This window comes from Anser brachyrhynchus, assembly GCF_964034855.1.
Source record: "Anser brachyrhynchus genome assembly, chromosome: 3".
Lineage (NCBI taxonomy): Eukaryota > Metazoa > Chordata > Aves > Anseriformes > Anatidae > Anser > Anser brachyrhynchus.
The window spans coordinates 48858283-48885346 of NC_137696.1; the positions used below are offsets into that span (position 1 = coordinate 48858283).

Below are 27064 nucleotides of genomic sequence, written 5' to 3' on the forward strand. Positions count from 1 at the left end.
ACACACTCAAGAAGATGGTGGCAGCCCTTGGAAACACTGCTGAGCACATCTGCTGTGCCACCAAAGCACTGAATGCTGCTGCTCCACTCTGAACTCACCCAGAGGGGCAAAGGACATGGGATCAGCTCGGGAGCAGCGTCCATGCCTTTCCCTTGTGCTTGGCACTAGGTGCGCTCACCTGTCAAATGCCAGCCCACAGCATCCCACAAAAAAGGTCCACGTTTCAGTCTCAGGAGCGACTGGCCACAAAAGACACAGGGGCTTGACGGCATTTTCGGGAGTATCACACAGGTGCTTCAAACCAGCTTCATTTTACTAAAACCTATTTGGTGGGGGGGTAGGGATATAAACTGGAAAAGGGGCATGCTGAGCTGACCTCTTTCACTGCTGCTAGACAAGGAGAAAATTAAACTTCTCAAACACTTCTGATTTCCAAAGGCAAAGTTGCAAAATGTCACACAAAAGATCTGCACGTATCCATTACTTGTACTGCCTCCCTTTCTTCTCTGCTCCTTTGGTCCTTATCCAGCTTCTGAAGGAGTCATTGTGCAGGGACAACCAGGAGCAGATTGCTCTGGTAGGAAGGAAGGGACACAACCTGCCCTGTTTCACTGCACAACATACTATACTGGTCCCTTACCATAAAAATTTTTATGAGGATGCTGTTTCTTGTATGAAACACTTTTTTCTCCTGTAAATGATCAACTTTTATTATTATTATTATTTATCAACGTATCATCTAAACGTCTTGTTTTTGGACCCTCCCCCCCAAAGCCCAGCTTTATAGTATTAGTTTTATGGCTTTGGATACTGCTTGCACAAAGTTCAAAGCTTGCAAAGAAAACCAAAAAGAGAAAAAAAAACTTGAATGTTTTAGCTTTAAGGAAAAATATTGACTATGGACAAATATTAGTAATATCCTAACCACAAGATAAGAAGGTATTGATTTGCTGTTGATGAGAACTGCTTGCAAAAGGTAAATAAGGGACTCCTGAAATTCCTGAGACATGACCAAGCAGTCAGACAGAAATTCCTCTTATGAAACACAGCAGTCTGGGCAGAGCAGCAGCATCCAGGGAAGGCTGCAGGTGAGGAACTACTGACCAAGAATGGCCAGAAGCAACCCTGGTAGGTCAAGAGCATGGTCGGGAAGCAGACTGCTCCAGGGCTTGGGTCTGTTCCTCAGGAGGAAGATGGGTTAGACTGCCTGTAGCCTTGCAGAAGATGACAACTCCCTAGACCAGAAAAAAATGCAGGACTGGTGAAGCTTGGATAAAGAGATGTCCAAGGCCAGCTTATGAATTACTTTGTTTTAGAAGGAGAGTTTGATCTTTCTGGCCTCTTGTGAACCCTTTCAGTATCCAGAGAGACAGTCCAGGTGTGTGTGCATGATCTGTGCAGGACATGTGCAGGGGGCTGGGTATGCTCTCTGTGCACAGACCTGTGGCTTAGCATGCAAGCTGTCTCTTGTTGCTTGAAATGTCTTCTTGAGCAACGCTGGGGAGCCTCCTGGGGCAAATGTACCTGGGTCTGCAATATCCATGGTTTTGGGGGTTTCTTTGATGCCCATGAGGTTGCTCCATGGACAAAGATGGCCCTGGAAGACAAAGGCCAGGGACAGGGATGTGTTCAGCAGAAGGCTCTGGGTGATCTGGGAATTAAGACTGGCAGAGATGTGCTGAGAGCAGATCTGACCTGTAAGCCTGACCTGTGGGTTTGATGGTCCCATTTTCTCTGGAGCCACAGAGCACCCAGATCTTTCCTGCAGTCTATCACACCCCTTCTCAAATGGCTTTTAACTGACAAAGGAGAAAGACAACGTCAATGTGCAATGTTAGTACGGCTCTGCAGACTACTCAACGTCGTCTCTCAGGCTGCAGCTTGAGAACTCCTGCTCCAAAGGCCCAAAAAAGAGACGGGACTAACCAGCGTCTCTCAGACAAACAGCTGTGACACGTGCCATCACAGTAAATTCATGGTGGCCGCAGTTTTGACAGACTAAGTCAAAACAGAACTGAACAATCAGAGCAAGTTTTTGTCTTGTGGCTGCAATGAATTCCCTGGTGGCTGCATGAGGCCACTGTTATTGTCTGTGGGAGTCACTGCCCTAAGAGATGAGTTCTTCAACAAGTGAACAAATAACTCAATTAGAAATGAAAGCAGTACATTCCTGAGAGGAGCTCAGCAGCCTCTTTCTCCCATTAGCAACAGTGGAAGTTCCCAGGCTCTGCACCTCGCAGCCCTCGATCCCAAACCATGGCTCCTTGCTCTCCCTTTAGCAGATGACATCTACCAGTGCAACCAATTGCTTCACAGTGACACGCCAGTTTGCATCTTTCGGGTACCATTTGTTGGTATGTGGCAATGCACTTATTTTTTCTGGTCAAATTTCAGCCTAGAAAAATAATCCAATTACACACAACAAAATGGAAAGGGCAGGGGAGAGGAGACCAGATTTATGAGTTGATGAATGAGCTTTTTGTTGAAAAATAATTATTGAGTACTCACTTTGTGGGTGAGCTTTCTCTACCAAGGAGAGGGGAAAATCAGTAGTCCTAGGATCTAAAAACAGTCAAGAAATCAAACTCAGGCAATTAGAGGGTGACAGACAGGCCAATCTGAATCATGTGATGAGTACAGATATAAAAACTTTCCTCCAAGGTATGAAAGAGAGAGAAAAGTATTTTCGTTAAATGTATTCAGTGGGCATGGGAAGCAGGGACCTCCTGCAAGGAAGAAAATGTCCTTCGAGTGTATGTCATGGTAATCTCGTACTGAAAAGCAGACGGGGTGAAGGAATTGTGAACAGCTGGTAAGTGGCAGCTCTGTGCCAAAAGAATAAAGAGTGGAGGAGGGGGGAAAGCAATTAAAAAAAAAAAAAAAGCTAAAATGGAAACTCCTAATTTCAACAGTAAAATAAAAACCCAAACAGAAAAACAAACCAGAAGTGTTGGGAGTGTATTGTCAAACACCAGCTTCCCATGGATCCTGAGCTACAGAAGCCATTGTCCTCTGTTGGGGATGGGAACCATAAAAAACAACAAGCTGGGCTGGGAACGTAACTGCTGTGCGCTCTCACTCACATTTCTCAACCCAAACCAACACAACTCTCTATTGAATACAGGGGCTGCTCCAGAAAGAATAAGTGTACCCCTCCTGCCTAGTGGGGGAAATGACCTGTGAGCACTCACCTTCCTTAAAAATAATCACAATGGTAAAACAAAATCCCGTATTCAGCTCATTATGGCTCTTGGGTGAGGAATAAGTGATGGCCCCGTAGCAGGGTGTGGGAGAAGGACCCACAGCCAAACCTGCCACGTGGCCAGCCCCGGCGGAGATGTTTGGGCAGGGAGAGCTGCGGGCGGCAGCGCCCTGCGCCCAGGCACGCGGCTGGCACCAGGCTCTGCGCCGGGGGCTTGAGTTTTCCCAAAGCTGTGCTGCTGCCAGCAGGAAGAGAGAGGTTTATCCTCAGCCTCGGGCGAGGCATGCTGACTTTGCCCTGCCTTACTCTGGCATGGGAAGAGTTCACCGGGGACCTGCCCACGGCTGGGGCGAGCGCGGCGCGTGCCGGAGGATGAGGCGCAGATCCGTGATTACTGATCCACCACGTGGGAGATCAGGTGAAAGCCTGTGTGCCAGGGCAGAGCAGGAGCTCCTGCACTGTTGCTTTTGGTCGCCCGGTGAAGATATTTCTCTTGCCACTGGTTGTATGGCAGCAGCTTTCAAACCCTGCTCAGGAGCCAGGCATGGTTTTTGTACTGGCTTGGGCAAATCTAGATCCCGTAAATGCAGTTCAACACCAACACATGGCCACAACCTCAACTCGGAAGTCCTTAAATCACAGACTACCCGATACCAGGAGGATGCACAAAAAGATCTGTCACTCTTTGCTAGCCCTATTCTTGCACACCGCTATTTACCACTGTTTTGAAATAGATGCATTAAAATTACAGGTAACCCAAGCTCCATGTTTAACTGCCATCTATTCTGATATTCAGAGTATTTAAACTTCTAAAAAGGATTCTGCTCATGGATGGGCTCATCGTTTTCAGGGCATGATTGACAGGGGTCTATTTCAAGAAACCTCCCCTTAAAAAAATAAAAGAGAAAACTACCTTAATGGTGAAGCGGGGAGTGACAGCAACAGACAAAAGGTCATTGCTTCTTTGTTCTTCACATCTGAAGAAAATACACAGGACTCCATTGTATGACTTTTCCATGCACGACATTGTCTCCCTTGACCCCATGCACATCTGCAGCCTGAAGTCCTCTGTTATCTCTGGATAACAGCTGTTCCATCACTGATTATTCGTCAGCTCCAGTTCAGTCTGCCTAAGGTGCTGTGAAAACTCCCCAGGTTGCTGTGACTGCTGATGTGATTTCAATATAAAGCCTAAAACTGCTGCAACAATAGCATAAATAATGGATAACTCTTATTTGACAGTTTGTTGGGTTATCTCTACATGTAGGTTTATAATTCAAAAGTTACAGGATCTTTTAAAAATCTCATCGAATCCCCTAGGCTGAGTCCTCTTGGTTTTTATTTGTCTTTTGAACAGCAAAAATGCAAGGTGAAAGAACACATACAGTCAGCACTGGAGAAAGAAGCGAGCCCTTCAGATATATGATGTGCAGGAGCAGAATTTGCAGGACAATTAATTAGTGAGGATTTCCAGTTAAAAGAAAGTGACTGAAGAGATGGGATACGTGCAAAACCCAACCCCTTTGAATGCAAATGTGCCTTGATCTTTATTTGGGGCAGAGGAAGTTATCTCTCTTCTGTCTTCTCACACTTGCCATGGTGACCACAGTTCAGTATGCACCTCCTCCCCAGGTAATTCATCTTCTGGGCTCTTCCACCCCCACACCCCCTGCCTCATCTTCCACCCCTACCACTCCCCAGTTACCAATGCCATTCCCACATGGGTGCTAAATCCCATCAGTCCCTCTGTCAGAAGGATAAGGATGGAAGAGGATTTCTTTGATCTCTAAGACTCTTTCATGGGTCGTTTGAGAGGTGAGAATGGAAGAAGGTGAAAATTTCCAGTTTATCAGCAAGGTGTTGATGGCCATCAGATTGCTGGGAACATAATAGAGGACAATCCTGAAAAAAAAGCTGCTTTGCAGCCCAGCACTAAGTTGTTAATGAGCTCCCGGTGTAAATTCACAGGGTGCAGGGGCTGTACCTAAGCAGGTGGCTCTGTAGTGACAAGCAGGCCCCAAGTTACCTACTTTGGAGTAAGCTGTACAGCTCCTGTCCCCGAAATCTCTGCATGCTTAGACTTAGAGTTAAGATTAGCATTATGGAGTCCGCAACATGCTAGGCATATTTCCAGAAGCGTGAGCCCACCTCACAGACTGCGGAGGTGCAGGCTATTCTGGGGAGTTGGCCCCGAGTCCCGGTGCCCATGGCTCATTTGCCGTGTGGCCATCTGTATGGGAGGCTGCTCAGAAGTAGCTGCTCTTTGATCTCCCCGATCCCAAAGGTGCGATGCATGCACAAATGGTGAAGGTAGCAGCAGTGTGCCTGTCACAGCAAAGAGCACTGCATCCCTGGCACAGGATGCGGGCACGCGAGTCCACTGAAATGATACAGAGGGACAGAGTTAAAGGTACATATTCAACCTTTGTCCTAAATTCCCCAATTTGATTGCAAAACTGACTCTTTTTTTTTCATGCCCACAACTCTTCTTTTATCTCTTTCAGCCCATCTACATCACATCCCTTGCAATTACATCACACTCCCTTTGTCCGGGAGCCAAGAATTTGTCAAGAACTTGCAAAATCCTCATCCCCGATTGTTTACCTGTTTTGTACAGCATTTCTGCCTTTCCTCAGAAAGCAGTTCTACTATAGCCTCCTTCTGTTAGACAAAATTATGCAAATTGCATAGATTAAATTGCTGTATAATGGTTGATCAGCTTTTCCTTATTGTTTGCCATTTGTTACACAGGATTTGCGTGCATTTAAGAGTTTTATGTGTTTAATAGTTATTTAAGAGGCTTAGCATAGCTAATACCTTCAAGCAGTTCTGTCCCTGCAGACTGCAGAGAAGTAAAGGCTACCTCTGTTGTCACTGGCTTTGACTCTGGGAGTTTGTAAAAATTGTTTAAAAAGCCCGAGAGGCAAAGGAGCTGGGGAGAAGCAGCGATGATTGCTGAAGGTTTTTCACGGTGCTGCTGTTTACCAAAACGTCCCCTGTCCCTCTGCTGATAAAAGGAGCTACGAAGCGGACGCAGCTCCACGGAAAGGGCCCCGCAGGATTCGTGCCATCCTGTTGCCATTCATGTCCATGCAAAAGCTTGGATTCGCTTTCACGCGAGCCTAGGCTCATATTCCTGCTTGAGGCTGGTTGCAAGCGAACACAGAGGCATTTCCTCCGAGTTGCCAAATCCTGTTCTCATTAACGTGCTGCCAGAGCATTAATCATATCTCAAATCTTGCGTGCCCCTGAGCAGCCTTTCCCTCCCAGATGCCTCATCCCCATTCCTTGATAGGCAGACTTTCATCTCTCCCCCCCTCCTTACGCAGCCCTGATTTCCAAGAGCTGCAGCCCAAGCTGGGCAAGGAGGCCAGGAGCAAGGATTTTGCCGTGATGGAGCTGGCTGTTCTGCTTCCCAGCCGGCAGCCGAGCCGAGGCCGCTCCAGAGCGCTCAGCAAAGCGCACACAACTCGCGCAATACCTACAGCTTTTCTGTAAGCAATTAACTGAAGAAGTCAGGTTTGGTTTTCTTAAACAAATTAGCCTTTTAGTATTGAGTTATACACACCGTTGAGAAAACAGAGAGTAAAGTAAATACATTCTTGAAAAGCAATCCTTCTCCCATGCAGCCCCAGAGAGCAGTACTCACACATTTGCCCACTGCAAACAGATGGGCCATTTTCTTGTGTCTCTATTAGGTAATAGGCTCAAGCTGTGAACAAATAAAGCAGAAAACACCCAATATGCCAATGTGTTAATTTTGTCTTCCTGTAGGTGTCCCTGTCGGTTGCAAAAATGAGGCAAGCCCAACTTTTTCAGTTCTTTTCTTTTTTTTTTTTTTTTGCTAACAAAGAAAAAGACCAGTTGCAACCTTGTTCCTGTGCAAAATAAACTCGACTATTTTTCACACTAACACGTATCTAAGAAGTAGTGATTCAGCCACATGTGAGAAACAAAACTAACACTGCTTGATAGGCTGTCTGTATATGTATTATTTTTTAGACAGCTGGATTCTCCTTTAAAACCTACATCTCTGTACACGTTACTTACTAAATGTAGTTTTAATTACATGTCCAGAACCAGTTCCCTTAATGTGCATATGAATACACAGAGTATACATAGTTATTTCTCATTTGCATGGCCTTTTTTGCTTCTGGTACATCATGAACCTCACTGGGATACAGCTCAGGACAGAATCTGGCTGAGGCTGTGCAGACCTGATGAGCTATCAGATGTGAATTAGTTGCCATCACTTTTATACACAAGACTGTTTCCATGCTTGCATGGGAGTTGTCAGATTTCCATGGGAACCAAAAATGAAAGGTTACCAACCCTACATAGGTCTAGCCATTTGCTAAAACTTTGTTGCAGAGAATAAAGATTCAAAATCATTTTTTCAAGACACCCTGTCCAAATCTGCAGTTGGACTTATTTCTCCTAGGAAGTCTTTGCACTTGCAGGACTGAATTCTTGAACCCAAGGAGCTCAGCAAGTGCTGAGCATCACAGGGGTTTCTGCACTTCAGAACACACAACGAACAGTTCTTAATGCAGTCAGGCCTGTACATGAGAGATATAAAGGTGCTTCTTTAAAGTCTAACCTGATTAGAGTCACTCCTATGACTCTTAATTTACCACTATCGAACTACCTCTCCTATTGTTATAATCTTCCTTTCTTTCATGAAGGCTCTTTGGGAGCTTTTCACATACTTGTTAAATGCTCCTGGTCACAAAGCCTGCTCAAAGTTCCCTTGATCATGTCATTGCTATGGTGTAAAATTGAATTACTTTTACAATGCATGCTGTACCCTGGCAAAGTGAAGCCTTTCCCACAGTTAACAGAGCTAGAAGGCCTCAAAATAAATGAACAAAGGAGCACAAAAAGTGGATTTTCATTAAAAAGACAAAAATTTAGATTTTTTTCTCACTTTTTCTTGAAATGTGGGGAAGGCAAGCTCAAAGGGCTCTCTAGTATGTGCCAGCCAGCCACACTATCTCAGTCTTTCAAGAGAGAAATGAATTGACTTGTTGGGGAAGGGTTAATAAAAGTGAAAGATAAAGTATTTGCAGTTTGCTTTTTTTGGGGGGTGGTGGTGGTGGTGATGATGGTTACAGAAGAAACACCATAGTCTTGTCTCCCACAAGGAATCAAGAACATGAACAGTTTCTCTGTTGCTGATAACGGCTGTGGGATGTTGTTGTGCCGCAGGTCACAAAGTTCTCATCTTATTTGGGTCCTTTTTATAGGATTGGATATCAAATTAATGAGGTTATCCAAAGTGCAAATAAGTATTAAAACCAGACAAGCCTACTCAGATCATGATCTGGGGCATGAAGTAGCTCCTGAAAAACATAGTCACTCAGGATTTCTTTTTACAAAGATGTTTCTAAGACCTTGCTATTCCCTATGGTCTTAACTATGTTCATACTCCTCCCACATACCTCATCCTGGAAAATAGGCCAGGCTACTCTTGCATTGTCTAAATAGAGGACGTTGATCAGCCCTGCTTTTTCCAGGTTCTCGTTATACATTTCTAACGCAGTACAATAACAAGCCTGCACTGGCACTCCGTTGCTTCATGTTGGAGACAGCAGAGTGCCCCTTGGAAGTCCAAACCTCTTCTTGGGAGAGCTTGGTGGTGTGACACCTTCTACAAAGTACGAAACTCTAACATCTTTCTTGAGTACAGCATGGTCCCCCAGTGACTATCACCCTGCTGACCAACTATTTTACCTCACTAATTTTTCCCTCAGTTTCTCACACACGACTTGTTCATTGCTATTATACTTCTCTGTGGAGCTCCCTCTCCTTGTCACATCTATGTTGGCTTCCTTCAGCTTCAGGCCTTCATGCACTTGACAGCACAGTTGGCCCTCAAGCCTGTGGGCTGGGAGCAGAAGGAGCTCATAGCCAGGGGTGCAGTGGTCATCCCCAAGATCCCAGCTGGAGAGGGTCCAGATGCACCCATTCTTGTCTTTGGTAACTCAGAGCTGGTCTCAAGCGCCCCAAAAGTCCTATTTCAGTTCAAGGCAGTCCCAAGTGGTTTCACTCCTGTCTATTCTGTAAAGGGGTTGTGCTACCAGGTTTATATACTCTGCTATACATATTCTGGTGAGAGCTTGTTTCCCACCTAGCAGGTTGATTTCATTGTACTGCTCCTGTGAAAGCCATGGAAGGTGTTTGAGGGAGCTGCTTCCACGCTGGCAGCACAGCAGTGCCCTAGGATGTGGCAGAGCACATGTTGGGAGATGAAACCTCTCTGTTCTCTGGGATTCCCGGATAGCCATGCAGCACAAAGAACAATGGGAGCAGCACCCTTTTGACTTGCGTGGTTTTCATGTTTCTTTTGCTTCCCCGGGATTTTCTAAGGCAGGCTGTGCATACTAAAGTGTCGCCACTTGCACTTAAAGACTTTGCAGGTGATAGCGTGATGCTTGTTCACACCAGTATGAGAGGAACACCACAGCAGGAAGTCAGCTCTTTCAGACCTCTTTAGAAATGTGCGATAATCTTAAAGTGCATCAACACTTTCTCCCTCACCTTTCTCTCAGCCTCTAATTTCTCTTCAACAAGACTATGTTAGTCTCTACGTTTCCATGCTGCTGCTGACACAGCTCTCCTTTCTCTAAATTTGCTCCATTTCACACTTCACTGCTCCATACCATTGCACTATTCAGTGTTTTGGGGAAAGGTTTACACGCCTGCTTGACACCTAGCCTACTGTGTTGCACTCCTCATTTTTCCACATGCTTTGGAAAAGACACATTTGGTGACAGAAATGCATGCCCTTCTATATTCTCTTTCCTTTTTTTTCTTCTTTTATTCCCCCTCATGCTTTGCCTTCTCTATATTGGTCCATATTTAAATTTTGCTTTCACGCATAACATCTTTCTGTCATTACTGCCTCTGTTTACAGCCAGTCAGATTTATTTTTATTTATTTATTTATTTATTTATTTATTTTACACAAGCAGCTTTTATAACCAAACACCCCAATTCTGAAGAGTTTTCCAGGAAAGGAAAACCCTAGGTTCAAGACCTTCTATGAAATGAGTTAGTGGCAAACTCATATTCAAAATGTGAATGCACATCCCATAGGAGCACACTTACCAACAAAATGATGTTTGTTCTGTGTATGTATGTATTTGTTTCAATCACAAATCTAACAAACAACCTTTGAAAGATGGTTTTATCTTGATGTACAATAAAGTTGAAGGATCTGAGAAGAGTTTCCTGCCCAGCTCTATTTATATCACAGTAGTATCTGAGTGCCACTCAGAGCTTGATTAACTTGCTCATTCAGTCCTGCAAACAGGGCAGTACCATACCAAGTTGGGTTTAGAGTTCGGAAATAAAGACACAGAGGACAGGTTAAGCAATTTTCCCAAGGTCACACTCAAAATACCACTGTGCTCACCCACAAGATTCTCATGCCAGACTAATGCTTTATCCCCAAACCCGTAATTTTTAGTTAAGTATGTAGCAATATTTATGCTATCACCTGACACCACAGCACTGAGACTTACTGAACTTTTCATTAAAGCTGTGTACAAGCACTGAATTCTTACAGTGTCAATCTGAAGTAGTGGTCACTACTTTGTCTCTCCTGTAGGTTGTGACATCGAAGGACATATTAGAAAGCTGACATGACCAAAACTCTGCTGAGAATAAGCAAAGTCCAGTCATCGTCCTTATCCCACCACATGCACAGATTGGGTCCCCTGTGGAGGACACCAGGTTTCCAGACTCCTTTTCGTTCGGTTTAAACATTGGATGCTAATATCTTTGTGCAACTTATTAATCCTGGTGAAGATCAGCATTTTTCTTTTTAGTGCAACTGAGGTGCATTAAAACCCACCAAGATTTACACATCACATGTGGTCCTCTCTTAAGAAGCTCAGCTGTAAAAATAATTCTCATCACACTTTACAAAGTTGACTGTGGTGTTAAACTCAGCAGACATTTGGTGAAGTGCACTCCTGGACAGGACCAAATAGTTGTTAAGCACGCTAAGAAACTGTTCTCTCATTCAAATAGAGGCTACCAAAATGGTTTTTGAATAAGAACTCACTGGGTTTTCTTCACCCTTTCATCTTGTCAGGAAATCTCTGTGAACTTCCCTCCTCTCCATTTGCTTTCCTTCCCCTTTCTCTGCTGTCATTTACCAGCCGGGCTGTTTTCTTCAAAGTACCCTCTAAATGTCACAACCACCAAACAACCACAGCAAATAATGGAAATGCCCTAGTAACCCTTCCCAAAGCACTTATACACCAACACTGAATAATTTGACCTGCTCTCATTCTAGGGAGCATTTTTCACTGTAGTAGCAGAGGAAAGGGAACGGTTTTAAGATTTTGTTCCCTTTTCTCTTGGTTCTCTTTTGATGTAAGACAGCTCTACAAACACGAACTAGAAAAACCCTACAACCCAAACCATATGCCCCTGGGAATCAGTGTGCCAGCTAATACAGAATGAGGAACGTTCCCATTTCAAGTGCCATTGCACATGCTTCAGTGTGTCCCCCTTATTATAAGAAAATCACTTGGAAGTTCTCAGGGACCTCTGAACCAAATAAGCCATAACAATGAAAGGCTTGGGTAAAGCAATGGTGTCCACATATTTATCTTTAAACTTGGGGTTTCACCTGGGAAACACAGTTTGTAAGACAGGATTTCAGGCAGAATTCCAGCTCTTACTTTGGTTTTAAAAAAAACAGAAGTGTTTCTAAGAGTCGTGAGAACTGTTCTTTTCCTGTCTGATTCTTTCTAATATATCAAAGGACACTTGATCTAAAGGCCCACACTAATAGGCATTCTAACGTGTTAAAGTATGTTAAGATACCCTACTTGACTAATCTTGGGATTTCTGTATCATTTTATTCAGTGTTGGTTAAAGTTCTCATCTCCCAAACAACTTGTTTCTCTCTCTCTCTTTGATCACTGATAAATAAGAATTTCAGGTTATTTAGCATTCAAGATGTGCCTGAAGCAATATCCTCAAACCAGCTCCTACCAAGATCAGAAAACAAATATTTAAGTCAGCTCTTAAGCTTTGAAGATGATCTTATTGCAGACCTAACAAGACCTCTAGATCTAATCTAGACCAGAGCTTTGGTCTCTGCCCCTTTCTCTTTTACAGGGACAGAACAATACCGAATGTGGTCTTTCTCATAGTACTTTTCCCTCCTTCCCTTCAGGCTTTTCACTGTACTAAATTTGCCTTACCCTAAACAAGCAACATTGACTTTATCTACTCTCACTGGAGAGACACTTTAAACCTAACCTGAGTTACTCACTCTTGTCTCACACGTCAGGAGTGAGAAGAATTGTTCAATGAAGCTTTCAGAGGTGTGGATTTAGTGATATACTTAGCTGTTCACACATAAACTCCTTCTGAAGTGCTCCACATCTATGGAGAACAAAACAGTGGCACTGATGGTGTGACCAAACCAAAGGCTAGGAACTTCCTTGGACATGACTGCAATATGCAAGTGAAGGAAATTCAGAAGAAAGAAACATGAAGGAACAGCTCCACAAATTAAGCTACCTATGCAATTAGGTAATGAGGAGAAAAAATTGTTTCTGGATCCCATCTGTGACTTTTGAGGACTGACATAACCCTCCCCTGCTGCCTGCAGCGCCTGTTTGACAGCCTCCCACCAGGCCTGCACTGGAGGCTCCTCTCAGACCAGCTACGGCAGCCAGGAGCTGGAAAATATTCCTCCCCTTCCCACCGTAGCTTTGCCAGGAAAAGCCTTTTCTTAGGTACAACTAAACCAGCAGAAGGATTCATTGCTAAGGATTCATCTGCTCAGAAAACAAGCAGGACCTATGCTGGACAGAGGACGTGAAGGCTGATGGTTGGAAGGCACGGTTCGGGGAATAACTCTGCCAACATCCCCTTTGAAGGACAGACAAAGCCCTGTTCTTCTCACTGTGCAGTCACTCAAACTAGCTGCCTCCCAGACACCATGTGGCAGCAAGTTCCCCTGATTAATTAAAAGCAGTGTAAGCAGGAGACGTTTGCACACCCAGTCAGCCTCCTCTGTGTCTTACACAACTCCTAAGGAGACAAGTTGGCCTTGTGGTTGATGGTGATGGGCCAGTCTTGCTGGAAATTGGTTGCTGCAACACCCGTGCTACTTATATGCTGTAGCCCTTTGTCTCTCTGGTCTGTAGATTTGTGGCAAGGGCTTTCTGGGCATGTGTGGTGTCCACTATAGCATGGCTCCCCTATCAGCTGTGGTTTCTGAACTCTTACACAAACAGTTGCTAATGATAAGAGAACCTTTGTTCTCAGTGTACAAAAATAAGCAGTTAAAAGCTTTAAATGGTCAGCTTTGGCCTTCCCCAACACAACGGCAAAGCAGTCAGTGGAGTTTGAAAGAAGCAGGCCCAAGCCCTTGAGCAGTGCCCTCGCCCACCTACCCACCCTTTCTCAATTTTTATTGCAGCCTCTTTGGCTGCACAGAGCTCTTACCACAACTGTTAATACACTGAAGGTCATAATTTCCTAACCTGCCCTGTTGGCTTCTCCATGGGATTTACAAGCTTGATCCTTCTCCTTCTGTTGATCTGATTTCCATGTGTATGAGGTGAGGTGAGAGCATGGCCATTTCAAAGCCTCGGAAATGGACCTCCAGCACCCCAGCACCAGGATGCTGAAGGAGGGCAGAGGAATCAGCATGAGAATGTTATCCTAACACCTTGGCAAGAATGGGAGCCCTCGAACAAATGTTTATTCAGAGACAGAGGGATGGCCTAGCTGGGGAGCATTTTATTTTTCACTCCTAGGAGTGTGAAAGGAGGACGCATAAAGAAATTTACAACTCACAATTCCCCTCCTGAGACCTGAAAGATGCTACAAAGTTGTGGAAAAACAAGAGGGTTTTAAGATGAGTGTGGGAATTTGCTGCTCACAGTGAGCTTAAACCTGCAGCATGTTCTTCTGCCTGTATTCAGGCAAAATTCAGACAAAAAGTTGATGTTAGTAGAAGACATATCAGAAAAGAGCAATGGGATTTTATCCAGCCCATGGCTTTCAAAATCAAACAAAATCCTTCTTTTTTGTGGCTGGGAATACTCAGAGGCATGACATGGTACAGCCGCGGAGCTGTGCAAGGAGTGAGATATCTAACAGCAATCAGCAAATCTGGTCAAGTAACGCAAGTTACCATCTGCCTAGGAAAAGCTGTGAGTACTTATCTGGTGTTCTTGAAAGAGCACATGGCATATTAATTAGTGTCAGACAGTAATGAAAGGCTAGCCCAGTGATTACTGCTGAACCAAACTGGTGGCTGCTCCTGCTGCTGCTCAGTGCAGAAAAATGCAGAGAAGGTTCTTGTGCTCAGGTCCAGCCTGAGCTGGTCTCGGCTGTAACCTGGGGAGATGCCTTCAACTTCCAATAGCCCCTCTCCTCCTATCCGTCATGTTTTCCCCCAAAAACACAACCAGGGAATGTGCCTTTTCACGTTAATATATCACACCTTTCTCCTGGACAAGTACACATATAGGTTTTATGTGTATGTGTATAAATATTTTGTCCTTCTTTAGGAGAGTTTTGCAAAAAGCAAGCCTCTCCTGCCCCTGCAACATTTCTTAGGAGACCACTCCATTAGTAGGTTTGACTCTCATAAAACCACATCAAAATATAATTGGAACCAACTATACCTAGACAGGCTTATTGAGACCCAGAAAGACCACTAGATATTGCTGACCTGAACACCTGTGTCTCCTAGACCATGGAATTTCAACCCATTCCTCTGCACCGAGCAGGGCTTTCACTTTGGAAAGATGATAAATTGCTATGTCCTGGTGGAGATTAAAAGCATGTAAACAGACAGCATGGCCTTGACCTATTTCTCATACATTTCTCACAGGTGAATTCACCCAGTTTCTAAAGTTTACCTACCTGTCAATGATAAGCAGTTTACATTAGTTTCCTGTTTTAACCACCAGCCTCTGGCTACTCTGTGTTACAGGGTCATACTTCTCCACTCCAACTCTGAAAGAGGTTGTCTTTCCTCCATCTTGAGAAGAAGTGAAGGGAATGATGAGGCTAACTTGGATAACACTCACCTCAGGTAAACAAGCCACCAAAAATTAGGCTTCTAGCTTATCTTAGCGCTGCAGGCTCCCTTTACAGTTAGAGACAAAACAGGCACCTGTGGAAGACAGTTTTCCCACCTATTTTAGGATAGGCTGAACTGCCATCTGAAAGTGCTTGTTGTGTCTCTGCTGGCAAGAGAAGGAAAATGGAATATTAGTTTGGATCTGCAACAGCGTGAGTTCCAGGCAGCAAATGCTGGGTGAGAAGGCAGCTACCCTTACACTCAGTAGGTTAGATGCCTCCAACTAGCTGAAGGAATCTGTGACAAATACCTTTGTCGTGGAGGAATGTTCGCCTTTTTAATATTGCAACCCTTCTAAAACTACTCAGAGAAAAACAGCAGAAGAGATGAGACCATATTAGAGGCTATCTGCTTGGACACTCTTCAGCTATGCGAGGGCAAAACAAGAGCAATCAGAAGCAGCTGCAATGATTTTGGTCAAAGGACTAAAGCTTCCAGCCTGAGCTAAGATCCTGCATACATGCTGGTCACTCTGGCTAGTGCTACGCTCACCAACATCTTGGAAGATCAGATGATAAGCTTGCACATCCACAAGGAATTTTCCGCAACAGCCACAGGCAAAAACTTAATTCACTGATCCAACCTCAAACTGCCTAGGAAGGCATTGCAATTCTCATGTTACTGAACACAGAGCACAGTTGGCTACTGCTTTTGGTGGCAGTGAAATTGCATTGAAAAATCAGATCACAGACTTAAAGTACTCAAATAATTATTACTGGAAGCCCTGATGACCCTTTGAGTTCCATGCCTGACTAGAAAGTATCATGTACAAACAACTGATAGGAAAACTGAACCTCAGAAGTTCATCTTCCTTACCAATATTATAAAGTGGCATTCCTGATTTCTTTATAAATTATCAAGCTAAGACTGTATCTGAAGATATAGTCAGACAACCTGAACTGGTAGTCTGATCTGGTACAGCAAATCCCACTTGGTTTTGATTTCTGCCTCTTTATTTCCACCACCAATAGTTAATATTTGACATGCAGGGCACTGGGATAATTATCACTGCATCTGTTTTCTCTATTACAGAATGCATTTTTAGCCATATAATCACTTACAATTGGATGGAGGATTCTCAGAGTGTGTTTACCAAAGAAGTGTACTGAGAGGCATCTGTTTCATTTAGTCTGGAAGGAAAAAAAATAAAAAGTCAAAATTGAATACTTACCCAGGGGCAATGCTAAAATTACAGTACATACTGAAGTCCAGGCTACTACTCTATTAAATCCATTTTTAATGTCTCCCTGTTAAATCTACTAACCTCTCATGCACCAGACATGCACAGATCTCATGAGCATTGCTGCCAATGCTAGGAAACAACTGATGCTAACCAAGAATAAAACGCAGCAAAATTTAATTCCCAGACTAAAACCAGCTTGTATTTTGCAGTGTTATAATAAGCAAACTCTAATTAAGTGTACTAAGCAAAGCTCTGGCTTGCAGAAGCTCTGCACAGACTGCAAAAACTCTGAAGGGCAGGAGATGCTTTATTTGACAGTTTCTGCTAAAGAAAATAAAAATAAATACTTATACGGAACATTCACATAACCCCTTGCTCATTTCAGAGTCTGTGGTTTGCAGATCACTGCAGAAGAACTGAAATTACAAGACTTGGCTAAGTGATTTCCCACATATCTGTCTCAAAGTCTTGTTGTTCTTTGAAGATGGAGGAAGTTTCAAGTATTAAAACCATACATAAAATCCTTATGAGGCACTGTGACAAGGTACTCCATGCTTGCAAGGAGATGGAGAACTGAAGATTTATAATTTCTTCCATCTTTTCTTGTGCTACTAGTAAAACATTCTTGTATACGGAGATAGCTTCCTCTCTCCTTTCATCCCCCTCCCAGTTCCCTGCACAGAGCTAGCAGAGTATGACCTTGGGCTGCAGAGCAGGGACATCCACGGCTTGAGAGATGACACTTCACAGGTTATGGGCATTCAGCTGTGCTCCACACTACACCATTTAGCCTTCTTGTAGAGCGTGGCCAAGTGGTGTGGCCCAAACAGCCACCACTTTGGGGAAGATCTGGGCAGACGGGACCAGAGGTGGCTGCAGCCTGACTCTTCCAGGGAGCTGCACAGCTCTGCAGGGACACAGGGACATACACCATGCCATCCAGCTCGCAGGTGGGGATAGGTAAAAATTTATTGTCTTCATTCCCTGGCAAACCCCTGCCTGTTGGCAATACTCTCTATTTCAGTGGGCTTCTCTAGCAGCAAACACGGAGGTGTTACAGAGTTTGGGACAGGGTTATACCAAGGGTGAAGCCCTAGCCTCAGGGGCTTGTGTCTAGTGCCGTGCCACTGTAGCCTTTGACAAGAGGACTTGCAATGAAGTGAGATGGACTCTCACACTGCTTTTTATGCTGATGATCACTTGACTGGAAAAGACCACAAGAAACCTGATTTAATTCAACCTGGTTTGAACAGACGGTGGGACTAAACGACCTCCAGAGGTCTCTACCAGTGTGAATTATTCAATGCTGCAGTGATTTCATCCCCTTTTTGTTCCTCAGTTTTCCTTAGTTTAAGAAAAAGTCACCTCAGGTTGAATGTGACTGTGTTCTTTGTATAAAGGCAACCTTGCAAGCATCCCCAGGAGCAAAGAAACAGCACCCCAGGCCCAAACCCCAAAGGACCAGGTGTACTAAGTTAAAAACACCTCTTCCACTGGGGACACTCAGCTCATATATACATGTATATGTCTTGTTGAATTTCTTTGGCACTGATAGCTGCACTGTAGAAGCAACTGTCCAAAGAGGTTTCTGACTTCAAACATCTAATTGTCCAATCCAGAAGTTGTTTAGCATGGGTTTTACATTTGCATGAAACCCCAAGATGTATGGTGACTTCCAGTAGGATCTGGAGCTATCTATCTACCCAGAGCTACCAGTGTTAACTGGTGTTAATAAAACACCGTGTAATATTTCAAGCGCAGCTCCATGCTCATTTAATGCTGTTTAGAAAAGCAAACAGCGTGAGGTGAGAATTAAATAAAAGCACATGTTTCGACGTCGCAGAAATGACCATCAAAGATCGACTTCTCGTTACTCAGTCAGCTGGCTGCTGTCAGCGTGAAGAACGAAGCAATTCCATTTTTTAATGCCATGTAAATTATACTGCTGTGTTGTGATACATCAATTAAGTTCTTTGAATAAATTAATCAGAAAATTCTGTAAGGATGCTTCTTTGCTTTCTGAAGGGAAAAATAATAAACCCAAACACAAACCCAGGCTTTGTGTTTATCTGGTGGTTTGTTTTCCTCTGGAGTTAATTCATGGGTTGAAGTCTCCATGCATATACATTCACACATGTAAATAAGGAATGAAAAGCTTCACTTTCTGTGTGAAAGGCCTCAAAACACTTCTCATAATTTAACTTAATAGATGTTAGCAACATGCCAACTAAATAAAGTGCCTTACACACATTTAGATGAAGCATCAGTTTTGCAGCTGACTAGTGCTCCATTATTTCTACTAATTACATATTTATCTGCCTTAAGGAGTGGTTTTACTATTGATTCAACTAGAAACAGCTTGCACAAAGCCAAAAATAAAGCAGCATTATGAAGTCAGACTTTTACATGCAAATACAGGATCCAGTTAGCAATGGCATAAAGCAGCAGAGTCATGTAAACTTCACTAAGAGCCGTACCACCTCCTCGCACAAGCAAAATTGTTTCAGCTCAGGTTTTAACATGAAACCAGACAAGCTGGTTAAAATCAGATGAACTTATGAATAATACGGTACGTGTGAACATCTTCTGGTTAGTGTAAACACATCAGCGCCACACAAAAGACCAAGAGTCAGCTTCACAAGTGCTGAATATCATCAAAGCTCTCATCATCGCATTAAGAGCTTGGCTCATTTGTATTGTCAGAGAGTAATGCTGTATTTTGAACAGAGCCTAATTTATCAGAAAGTAACAGACTCTTCTCTCTGTTTTTGAGCACAGAATGAGCTGAGGTCAAATCTTGGTTATGCCCAAGCTCTGCAGTAGCATGACCTGAGTTAAAATATGGTAAGAGTCAACACCTTTCCTCCCTCATAGTTCCTCAATAAAGCTTAGATCCTGCTGATTTTTAATGCTTATGGCTTCTCAGGAGTGGCTCTGGCTAACTGAGAAAATGAGTGCAATGTTTACCTGATGCACAGAACTCTCAGATGCTGGTTTTGCTCAGCCTTTTCCAGGTCACATTTGCTTCCATTACGTTAACTACTGAAAGGTACATACTATCCCTTCTCTCCCCTAAAAAAAAAAAAAAAAAAAAAAGGAAAAAGAAAACATCACCAAATGCTACGGATCCAAATCCCACCCTGTACAGACCGAAACACCGATGCTGAAAATCTACAGAGTTGCACTGATTCATGCAAACAAGTAGCCTAGAACTGTTCCCTGTAATAGGCTCTGAAACTCAGAACTCAAAAGGGGAAATCACAGCCAGGTCAGGCATCAAAAGTTTCCCTCTTGCTGGTGATGAACCGGTGGTTTTATTTTATTCTATTAATCTACGTGTTTAGGGATTTTGACATCTAGCAAATAAAAGGTATGTATGGGAATACTGTATACAGAGAAAGGGTTATATATGGTACACTTCTAGTATAGGTGCTGAAAGTGTATGCACACACATGATTAAATGTACAATACATGTCATATATTTTCAAGGGAACATGTGATTGTTTCTTTAGGAATAATGAACAGGCTGAAAAGTTCCCCCATTCCCTTGCAAATTCAAGCCTCGTCTGTACTGCATTCTGGCAAAACCTCTAAGCATTAATGCTCTTAAACAATGTGTGCTCGGAGAAAAAGGACGGACGGATTGAGGGAGGGGAGGTTTGTAAATATTGCCCACAAATCATTCAGTGCTCCTTTCACAGCGCAGTACTGAAGCCAGACTAAATTAGCAGTCCACTTCCCCCGCTCTCCTTCCCACTCAAGTCATGTCTGTTTACCCTCAGTAATGACAAAACGTAGACAACTGTCTGCGAGGACTGTGGTGACATTGGCACACACATACCAGACAAGCAGAATGTTGTGGGAAACAGAGATTGAAGCATCTTGATATACGAGAAACAATTATCATGGGAATTGTTGTTTCTCAATGCAACAGCTATAATAAATAGTTGCCATATGCTAAGCACAGATGCCTCCTTGAAAAGCAGCCCTGAGATGGCACAGCCCATGTTCTCCAGAGTCTGGGGCTTTGATGAAATGACTGGCTTTTTGCAAGCAGAACTGCGGCCCCATGGAAAGGTATCTTGGGCTACTGAAGGGTTTAGGAAAAAAAAAAAAAATGTGGCTCAGTATCAGCTTGGTGTTTTGCTGGTGGGTTTTGCAGGGGAATCTGAAGCCGATCCCTTCAGGCAGGTGAGAGACACTGCGATGCCACTTTGTAAACCTGATTTCACCTCTGCTTGCTTCTTTCTTCAGGCACAGAAAGTCTTTTCAGGGAGAAGTACTAGATGCCTGCTTTATGCACGTATCAGAACTGCAAGACTATTTAGTGCACTGCAGGGGTTTGGGGCTTTGTTTGACTTCAGGACTTAGGGACAGAATACTTCGTATACGTATATGTACGTACATGCACACATCTATATGCATCTTGACCATATATTACAAGATTGTTCTGCCAGTCTTGATAGGAAAGAGGTTGCTGGTTTTTTTTTTTTTTTTTTTTTTTTTTATAGCAGAGGAAGATAAAATGTGAAGAAAGCCTCCGCCTATTTCACTCACACATCACGGGCTGATTGCACTGCTCTATGTAGAGAGCAAAACAAAATGAAACAAACAGGTGAAGATAAACCTGGCAGACCAACTTACCCAGTACCGCACTGTGGCTGGCAGGACTGGTGCTATTTTATCAGCAGTCCTGCTTTTGCTTGTGCCCAGGCCCTAAGTTATTTAAAATCCTGTTTTCTTTGCATTCACAGAACGCTACAGGCACATCTCGAGCCTTTTCTCCAGCACAGTGCAAAGGACAATTTAAGTGCCTAAAGAGGCTGAGAGGGCCAGGCCCTGGCCCATTAAATACACGAAGGCGCTGAACTGCCAGATTTCAGTGAGAGTTACAAAGGTAGATTCTTATGAAACAAACAAATAAAAAGTCTTATCTGTACCATTAGTGTCAAATATTAAAAAAAATCAACAAAACACCCTCCAAAACTGTCTCTGTATTTTTCAAGACAGTAAAGTGTGACTAGGTTTTACAGCACTCAGCACTCTCAGCCAACTGTTAGTAATATCTGCTTCTGCACTTGTACTAAAAGGGGATTACAGCCTCAGTCTGGACATCTAGGTGTTGTCCTAACACATCTGCTTAACACTCAGGACTTCACCGCCAGCATACATGAAAACCGACACTCAAACAGACCCTGTTAAGTGAGAAATCTGGATGAAAATCCAAACCCAGCACCGATCTGTGTGTGTGCGTGTGTCACTTTAAGAAGAGGGAAGGGCATATATTTGGAAAGCCAGCTGTAAAACCCTTAGATAGGCTTTCGAAAAAGCCAGCCCATCATGCACAGCAGATGCTGGCTTCATAAATGTCACAATGATGTAACCTGCCGTACTGTTCGGCTGACATAATTTATGTGTGCTATCATACAGAATGCTAATAGTTTTTAAAATACATTTTAAGAAAGTTGTTAACCAAATTAATAAAGCATGTTGCAAAAATCTTGGCTGGTGTTTCACTTCTCTTATGATTAACATACGACAATGATTAGCAGCTAAAAGAAATTTCCAATAACTTCTAAAATTTTTCATTCATATGGTCCCTTTTAATCAGAAACTTTCTTTTATCTGAATTCAGTTGTATGCTTTGTTAGGAACTATAACATCAACAATACCAGGAACTTCCTTATTATTATCCCATTTATGCCAAGGATTCTGATTGCTACCCCCCACTCCCATCCCAAATTTAAAGGAAAATGGAAAACTGTTAAGGAAAATTAAACCCTGCCGAGTGGTTGCTATGCATTTTGAATAGTCCTTTTGTGCATGTATTATACATACATACATACTACATGAACCTTTTATTGGCTAAATTTGTATCTAGTGTATGTTTATTAAACAGCCAAAAAAAAAAAAAAAAAAGAAGCCACTGCTAAGAGGCTGCTGTTTTCAGCTCTTGTTGCATTTGCAGCAATACTTACAAGATAGCTGAGTAAAGGACAAATGCTCAAGTATTAATTTTTTTTTTTAGTATATGAAGACTTTAGAGCTGGACACTTGGAATTCTCAGAAGTTCCCCTGTTTCCAGGATCTTTTGGCACTCTTTATGAAACCTTTGAAAGTTTATTTTATTTTTATTTTTTTAATACAACTTATTGGTCATGACAAATAAGCAAGATTTTTAGTCTATTAAAAATATGGTACTACAATGACAGTATCAATATACCAGCTATTTTAACTCTGTGAATTCCACAGCAGCACTTTATCTGAGGGACGTATAGATGCTGATCCCCCTGCTGCACCTGGCTCCTTACAGAGAAGCCTTTTCAGTCCCACAAAGCTGAAGAGAAGGAATGAAATTCTACACTGGCACCACGGTATGCTTAAATTTAGACGCAGGATTGGAGCCACTCTGTAGTCTTTACTTAAACTTCTTCACACAACATTTGCACTGAAGTCAAGGGAAGCACCAGCTGGAGTAAGGACCGAAGGATTCAGCCTCTAGGTAACACTGTGCAGAACAAACTCACTAGTGAAATGAGGCTGCCTTTGGCTAGGGTGCCAAGGGAGAAAGAGAGAAACAAAACCAGATGAGGAAGATAGAGAAGTGATGTCCAGTTACTCCAAGGTGGCATTCAGCTGCTGTGCACAAGTCAGCACTTGACAGATGTGAAAAGTTCCAGGGGATGTTTAATAAGAAACAGCCAGGACCCTGGCTTTACAGTTTATTTGAAGGAGAAGTTTGGGCGCATCAAACAGCATCCACGATGGAGCTCAACTGTGTTCATGGAGGGCAGAAAGGCAGGAAAATTTCCTCCTTTTTTAATTCATGCTCATTAAGGAGGGCAGTTTCCTTCTGCTTCCTCTGGATGAGAAGCCTTACTCTGGAGATATTTGCAAGCAAAAATTGTCACACTCTGACAAAGGGATGGGTTAGAAAGCCAGTAGCTGATTGAGTTCATGACAAGATGTGTGTGTTCCTGAATGTTAAATCATGGTGTGTCCAGGAGAAGTGACACAGAGCGCTCTATGTAATAGATCAAGTTGAACATAAGGGCATTAATCTCCTGCAGGAACCCTGCCCTAGCCTCCCTGTATGGCTCCTCCCAGCTGAATACACTGCTCAACTATCAACATAGAGTATGCTTCACAAGCTAAGAGCTGAAGTTTTTTTCCAAAAAGTGCAGCTCCAAATGACTTCCTTGTATATCTTCTTACAAGCTAAGGTCGAAATGGTTTTACAAGCACTTTTATAATACACTGCTTGCAAGGAGCTCCCCAGGAATCCCCTGAACCTGGACTCTAGCATAAGACAGAGTCTCCAGCATTCCTCGATGACAGCAACGACAGCTGTGCTCGGAGCACACCCTGCTCCGTGTGTCAGCAGAGCTGCAGCAGCTGTGAAGCAAGACGGCCAGAACAACCTCCCCTCACCAGCCTGCAGCTACCACGAAAGTGCGATGCATGTGTGGCATCAACGTGTCCTGCTATGGCTCTGAATGCCACCACAATGAAGTACTGAGGAGCTGAGGAGCCAAAAAAAGACAAGATAAGTGCAAAACTGCTATGGACGTTACCCTTTGTTGTTACCATAGGGCTTCTCTACAGTCAAGTGAATTGGACACCTCATCTGTAAGCACCTCAGACAATTTATTTCAGATGTTACGCCTGTATTTTCCTGTGGCATATACGACCTTAAATGTCTTTGCACACATTATGGGTAACAGGTATCTTACAGCATTGTTCTGAATGGGAGCTATCACAACCATCCCCAAGCAAGACCTGCTGCTCACATCACTCACTCAGCTTCCAGGATGGTGGCTGCTTCTGACTGTGCCTGTCGTTCACCTCTGCAGTCCCTGATAACTAATTTCTGATGGGCAGTGCAGCCTCCTGGGTGTGCAGCTCAGTCTGCTGGGCCCAGCAGCTATTGTTAGCTCTGCTTTCTGACAAGTCTAATTCAGGACAGTCTCTTAAGCTTGTGTCTGCTGTGTCAAGAGTTCCTGTAGAGGGATCTTCATCTAATCTCCTCAGGGATATTCTTAAGTGTCTCGTTTTCCCTTTTGCTCCTGCTTGGGCTTTGTCCCTTTTGATTTGCGTGCCAGCTAAATTCTCAAGTTGACAGCAGTAGCTAAGAATCTGGAGGTAACTTCAAGTATCTCTTCCATAGGAGGAAATTCCTCCTACTTTCCTCAGCTCTGCTTTGCAGACTGAGCAGTTGCCTTGGCTAATTACCTTAATTGTTCTGCTCAAAGACAGACATGGTGTCTGTGCTTGACTCTCAAGTTTTCCAAGGCAGGAAAAAAAAAAAAACAAACAAGAATAACCAATGGTTTCACACATGCAGTGCATCTTTTAAATAGGACCAAAACTCACAACTGAGGAACTATGTCCATGTTCAGAACAGCTTCTCTTCTGCAGCAGGTTTTCCTCATTGGGAGTAGACACAGGAACTCTGTATCTCACTACATTTTTGAAGGAGAGAAGTCATTAGAAAAAGTGACATGAACATCAGATTCCTAAATGCACACACAAGCAGGTAAGAAAGTGCCCAAAGTATCGAGGAGTCAGAACAGCAGTGAAGTCACTAGGAGGTTGAAATTACACTCCGAGATTAAATTCCTACAAGTCTCACGAAAATGGGCAGCTGGGTTGAGGAAGGTGCTTCTGTTTGTGCCCTTATCAAAGGTATTAGCAGAAGCTAAATCTTATGAGATGCAAGGAATCTATACGTGAGACATAATGTCTGCCTCAGTCAGGGAACACTAGAGGCAACACTTTATTAAACACCAGAGAATATAAGCACAAAACAAGAGGTCCTGAAGAGATCATGCTCCTTCAGTTCCTTTGCTCTTTTCATGGAACATGTTTTAATTTTTAAAAAATTATCTTATGTGGCTGATTCTCAGCCTTACCCATCTTGAACATTATGGGCTATTTTAAAACATCTAAACTGAAGAAGAAATACAAAGTATCATATAGGCAGTCAATCTACCTTATTCATCAGATGAAGTGTCTGTTACCACTTGTACGTTTGTCTGCTCTTTTCCACTTATTAAGTGCAAGTAATCGAAGAAAGATAAGTGGGAGAACTGTGCTAACAGCGTTCTTACATGGGCAATTGCTTTCTGAAGATAGTATTTATTTAATTTATGGCACTACCAACACTGCTGGCCAGGACTGATGGGGGTATTTGCAACTACATGAAATTTAGCCAAATATGTTGTTTTGCTAAGGATGAAATGCTTCCCAGCTACATATCCATTTCAACAATTTTCTGGTCCAGATCCCTCAAGTCACTTCCTATTACAGACAGACTGGAGAATGAACTGAAAGGTTCGAGTTTTCAAGGCTACACATATGAAAATCCAGTAACAAGGGATTTATTCATCTGGTTCTGACGGGGAGCCAGAAAATATTAGTAATATCAGGAATTTATGTGAGTCAAACAACACAAAGCATTGAATGAAAGCAATTTGTTCTGAGAGGAAGCCATTTTCGCATTATTTTGCTTTTGTATCTTAGAGTTGTTGAATTCGGCCCTTTCACTAAAATTTCACACCCTTTACTCGGTTCAGGAAAGGCAGAGATAGTGTATCTGTCTTCCTGCTATTACTGTTTGAGTGCTCACTGAAGTGGAGCTATAGCACTTTTTCTCTTCATCAGTGTCTCAGGATAGTAAGTGATAGCATTTGAGAGGGCAAATTTTGAGTTAGGTGGATTCTTCTGTGTGAATCAACATAGTCTGCATTATCTCTATGGTTGGCCATGGATAGAGTTTGAAGACAAATACAAATGTCAAGCAGATTAGCTTTTCCAGATTGGTCACCAAATGAAAACTGAATGTCACAATATCAGTTTTCTTCACACGTGCTCTTTCTGTTTATGTGAGGGTAAACTTTGCTGATGCTTCCAATACATGTGTTTTTTATTGCAGGTTTGAAATATTAGTGTCACATCTATTAAAGTAAGCAGTAGAGAGAGGAACTAGTGAACAGCTTTGAAACAGCACAGAAAACATACACTCTTCACACAATTTCAGAAGACCAAGCTCTAACCTAAAGCCACATCTGAGCATGCATTTGCAAATACCCTTCTGAAAGCTGCCTAGATCCGCAACCAGACTCTGTTTCAGGATGTTGCCAAACAAAAATTAAACATCACAAATTCAGTATTGTGAGAAGTATGAATAACCGTGGCCAAAAATAGGTCTTTGGGGATATCACTTGGTCAAAGGAACAAGGCAACAATGACTGAGAAGGAAGAAACTTCTAGGAAAACAAAGAAACAGGATTCAAGGAGTAGGAATGTGTCTTCTATTGGGGGGGGGGGGGGAACGACACAAACAACAACAAAATAACCAAACAAACAAAAAAATCAAAACCTAAAAAAAAACCAAAACAACAACAACCAAAACTCAAATGACTCCTTATCCCAAATACTTGAAAAAACAAAGGATTAGTAACTGCCTGTAAAATGCAATGCATTATGTGCTGATGTATAAGTAAGGAATATTGCAAAGAACCAGGAACCTTGCCATTTTCAAGAGAGAA

General features: G+C 43.0%; 1 long non-coding RNA gene across 4 annotated transcripts in view; it reads right to left on the reverse strand.

Annotated features, from left to right (window-relative positions):
* The window catches only part of LOC308192072, a 46032-nt gene that overhangs the window by 10149 nt on the left and 8819 nt on the right, over window positions 1–27064 (reverse strand). For 2 of the 4 annotated variants that reach the window (XR_013948525.1, XR_013948526.1), the window contains exon 2: window positions 16393–16461. The exons of 1 other annotated variant lie outside the window; for it this stretch is intronic. This is a non-coding gene — a long non-coding RNA (uncharacterized lncRNA). Of the gene's footprint in view, window positions 1–16392; window positions 16462–19481; window positions 19587–27064 lie in introns of all 4 variants that reach the window. One more of the 4 variants, XR_013948527.1, reaches the window with a different exon arrangement.